The following is a 5,168-nucleotide window of genomic DNA, read 5'->3' on the forward strand; positions in this document are numbered from 1 at the left end:
TCTCCATTTCCATATATGTTTTATTTCTAGTATCAAATAGTGACATATTGAATATTGCAGCAGCTAAGTACAGTAGGTAAAAAGATAAGAAGAAATTACCAAAAATAGAAGTGTAAACAAAACAGGGTAGTACTAGCGCTAATTTGCAAAAAGTGAATAACGTATGAGCAGCTTTAACACCAAGTTCTTATCTTTAAGAGTGAGTTCAGTGGTAGTGTACTGGTGAAGCGCTATAAGATATTGAATTTATAACAATCGTGTATTTTCCTATTTACAATTGGTGAATAAACTTTGACATGTGAATATATGCATAAACAGTACCTTTTAGGTATATACAAAGGTGTCCTAAGATGGTAATCAGTACCTTAAAAAGAAACAAAATATACCAAACATAGTGTAAACTGTGACAAAATACAAAGAAAAAAATACAAAGAAAAAAAAATACAAAGAAAAAAAGGACAATGAACTTAAAGAAATCCCCTTCATATGCAATTACAGCACTCAAAATCATAAAGTCAGAAATATCATTTCCAAATTCTGGCCCATTCTCCTTCAAGACCCGGTAGCACAAACCTTCCTCCCTGAAAGACCCAGATTTATACATAGGGGAGTAAACAATTTACGCACGGCACTTACATCCAGCTTCCTAAAAGAAAGAAAAACCAATGACACATTTTTAAATTTAGAAAAGGGTTTTTTTGGATGCGGAAGCTGTCTAGCATGCAAAAGAACTACTAGCAAAAAGAGACATTTGAATCATTTTTTTAGCAAAGACGGAACTAAATATAAAATTAGAGAACTCCTGACTTGCCATTCCAATAATCTCATTTATTGCATGGTATGCCCTTGTGGTTTACAATATATAGGGAAAACCACAAGGGCACTGCATATAAGAATTGAAGAACACGGAAGGAATATATCTAAAGGGTTTGAGAACCACAGTGTCTCGGCCCATTACAAAATTCACCACAATTGTGAAACAGCCGGCACCCAATTCTTTGCGATTAAAAAACTAGAAAAAGATTGGAGAGGAGGAAATTTTGACATAAGAATGAGTAAGAACGAGATGGAATGGATTTTTAAACTAAATACGCTCATCCCATATGGTCTTAACACGGACTTTGAGATGTGCCACTTTTTAAGATAAATATATGTTTTATTTCAATTTTAGGAGGTTATCGTTCTTATGATAGATTTTAATTAGGTCTTTGTATACCTTTGTAGTTCTGTTATTTTTATATATAGGATATTTTTACATATGCCCGTGTATGCTGCTTATAGCTAGGATCCCTTAAGACTAAATTTATGCACTGTATGGTCCCAGTTATGTATACATTTCTAATAATGGCCTAGTTGCCACATTAGATCTCTCTATTAACGCCCCGTTTGGACGTCTATAGCAAGGATTCACTATGAAAATAATTTATGCACTTTATGATCCTGGTTATCTATACATGTATACGATTCATTTCCCCTGCTGCTACAATGTTTCTATATAAAACTATTGGTCTCTTTGCCATAAATTTATGGCCCCATGCATTTAGAATCATATATATTTATCCCCCACTTTTTAAGTATAAGATTTAGGAAAAATCAACCTTTCTCCACATGTGAACCTTTGCCATTAAGAATGTATTGCCTTTCTTATCCCTACATCTATCCCTCATCATTGTGGAATGGTACCACACACTTCCGGATATCGGCCGAGTGAACCGCAAGGTGGAACGCATTACGTAACGGCCGAGAGACACGTGACCGGAAGTGATGCGGAAACCCGGAAATACACGAAAACGAGACGTGAATCGCAGGGCGTCACCGTTCCCATGGAGATAGCCCGCGAAATCACGGACTCTTAATTAAGGATTGGACTCTTAAAGACGTATAAAAGCAGGAACAGGTCCCAAAGAAGAAATAGAGACTTTTTTATCCAGTTGAAGAAGCTGTTGAAGCGAAACGCGTCCTGGAACTTGGAGAATACCGGTCTTTATTCATTTGGACTTTTTTATGCCCACACAGTGTTTTTATATTGCTATATATAGTTTTTTATTGTTATAAATAGTTTTATGTAATAAATATACTTATATTTCTATAAACACTGGTGGCATTGTTCCTGCTCTTAAAGAAGGTGTGTGGTCCTTAACCACATATACCCGTGATCAGAGCCGATGTGGATGGCTCTGTGTCTGTGAGTACAAATCTGTTCTTTTTTCACACACATTTGGAACCATACGGTACTGCACCATATATATGTTTTAACGTTTCAGAGTTTTAAAGACAACAATATCCAGCAAAAAGAAGGGATAGGGTCGCCTTCACGGACCCCACAGGCGATCAAATTGAGCTATACAATATTAGCTCTTCAAAGTGTGAGTGGGAATTTTCCCTCTTTATTCAAATCTATTTTTATTTTTGTCACAGTTTACACTATGTTTGGTATATTTTGTTTCTTTTTAAGGTACTGATTACCATCTTAGGACACCTTTGTATATACCTAAAAGGTACTGTTTATGCATATATTCACATGTCAAAGTTTATTCACCAATTGTAAATAGGAAAATACACGATTGTTATAAATTCAATATCTTATAGCGCTTCACCAGTACACTACCACTGAACTCACTCTTAAAGATAAGAACTTGGTGTTAAAGCTGCTCATACGTTATTCACTTTTTGCAAATTAGCGCTAGTACTACCCTGTTTTGTTTACAGTTTTATTCTAGATTTTAGAGCAGAAAGATGAGACTGTCTACAGACATGAATCACCCATTAGTTGCAGTTTTGCCTATTTTTTTGTCTTGATCGGTTTGTCTCCATCATGACCAAGATTACTTTCTCATTATAGTTTGTAGCTTGTAGTCTATCAAGGTTCCTGAATCTTTTGACTAATATAACAGTTTAAGTCTGACCTATTACTTTTCATTTTATTAGAGAAAAATAATACAATATTTTTGTTTATTCAATACAAAGGGAATAATAATCTACATTTTCTGATAACTCTATCTTATTTTCCTGAATATTACAGTGAACATGGATTTCAGACCTGAATACGGTCCTATTTGTGGTAGTACTTCTTCAGGTTGACAGTTGGACCTTTTCTTTTGCCAATCCTGGTATATTTACTATTAGTTCACAAGCAGAGCCCTTGTTACCTTTTGTATTGGTGTGTGTATATTGTACTGTCTTTTTTACAAATTGTACTGCACGGTGGAATATGTTGGCACTTTTTAAATGCCAGTAGTATTAATATTAATACTGAATAATACAAGTTATAAGTTCTAGCCATCTGAGAGAAATGAAACTTACCATGTATGTATAATAGTATTGCATTCTACTTGGTCTATGTCTAGTTTTAACATATTTGACTGTCTACCTAATTACAACTCAAAATAGAATTGTAATATTACGTCTCTGGTATCTATCACCAGTTGTATCAACATTTGCAGTTCTAAGTTATCTAACAAAACAAAATACATTCACATATGTTATGCAGTGCAGTATATGGCTATTATTTTTAAAATGTTCCATAATTTTTAAGATTTATTTTTCTCATGGCTACTTTGATGTCTTTATTCCTAAGGCTGTATATGATCGGGTTAATCATGGGAGTCACTACAGTGTACAACAAGGATACCACTTTGCTGACAGCCAATGATTTTCCTTTGGAGGGGATCATGTAGCTTCCTATAAGTGTCCAATAAAATATGGAAACCACTGTCAGATGAGAGCTGCAGGTGGAGAAGGCTTTCCCTCGCTCAGTATTTGTGGAGATCCGAAGTATAGCTTGGACAATGTATACATAGGACAGGATAATAATTATCAGAGGGAAAACAGCAACAGGAATAACTGAGAAGAAAACTCCAATCTCGAGGGAGTAAGTGTCTGAGCAAGCCAGCTCTATTAGTGGAATGAAGTCACAGAAAAAATGGTCAATAATATATGATCCACAAAACTGAAGTTGTGTTATTGATATTGTTTCAATCAATACTATAGAAACGCTTGCAAGCCAAGACACAATAACAAGTTTAATGCAAAACACATGGTTCATTAAGGTGGCATATCGCAGAGGGTAACAGATGGCCAGATATCGGTCATAAGCCATTATGGACAGAAGGAAACATTCAGAGGATTCAGAACAAGCGAAAAAATAAAACTGAATAATGCAACCTGAAAAAGACATAGTGCCCCCTTCATCCCATAAAATATAAAGTGTGTTGGGTACAATAGTTGTAGTTAGAATTAAATCAGAAAAGGACAGTTGTGTTAAGAAGAAGTACATTGGAGACTGTAGATTATAGATGGATGCCACCAGGCAGATAATCACAAGATTTCCACATATTGTCACAAGGAAAGAAATAAAGACAAAAAAAAAAAACCAATATCCTGAAGCCGTAAAGATTCTGAAATCCAAGCAGAAGGAACTCATTAACTATTGTCTGGTTAATGACTTGCATTACCTGAGTACAACAAAAAAGGACAGTGTTAAGATTGCTGTTATTTTTCTTTTAGTTTTAATTTACAGTCATGTTCTACATCACACCTGTAATATTTTTTTTTATTTTCTTTATAATTTTTTATTTTGTATATTAAGACATTTGTAACAACGTAACAAAAGTACAGAAGGTATACAATTTATTGATATCGCTTTAAGATAAAAGAAAGGTAATTGTTAGACATCTTTTGAAGTGTTGAGTACAGTCATGAGGTTTATGACTTTGTTAAGGATCATACAGTTAGACAGTTTTGCAAAGCGGAACATGGCGCTATGAAAGTTTCTGTTGGTTAGAGAGAGACATACAGGTGTGAAATCGAAAACAAGAACAGGGTGAGGGACCTGGAACACAAACTCCTCTCATAGTTTGTGCATGTTGTCTCTAGTAGTGATTTCGCGGACCCGAAATTTTCGGTTCGCGAACGGCGAACGAAAACTTCCGCAAACGTTCGCGAACCAGCGAACCGGGCGAACCGCCATTGACTTAAATGGGCAGGCGAATTTTAAAACCCACAGGGACTGTTTCTGACCACAAAATTGATGGAAAAGTTGTTTTAAGGGGACTAACACCTGGACTGGGGCATGCCGGAGGGAGATCCATGGCAAAACTCCCATGGAAAATTACACAGTTGATGCAGAGTCTGGTTTTAATCCATAAAGGGCAGAAATCACCTAACAT

At 35.5% G+C, this 5,168-nt stretch overlaps 1 pseudogene; it reads right to left on the reverse strand.

The window, feature by feature from the left end:
* Nucleotides 1-3,511: 3,511 nt before the first annotated feature.
* On the reverse strand, nucleotides 3,512-4,451 carry LOC134602061 (olfactory receptor 11L1-like; annotated as a pseudogene).
* Nucleotides 4,452-5,168: the final 717 nt, after the last annotated feature.

Source organism: Pelobates fuscus, chromosome 3 (genome assembly GCF_036172605.1).
Source record: "Pelobates fuscus isolate aPelFus1 chromosome 3, aPelFus1.pri, whole genome shotgun sequence".
Classification (NCBI taxonomy): domain Eukaryota; kingdom Metazoa; phylum Chordata; class Amphibia; order Anura; family Pelobatidae; genus Pelobates; species Pelobates fuscus.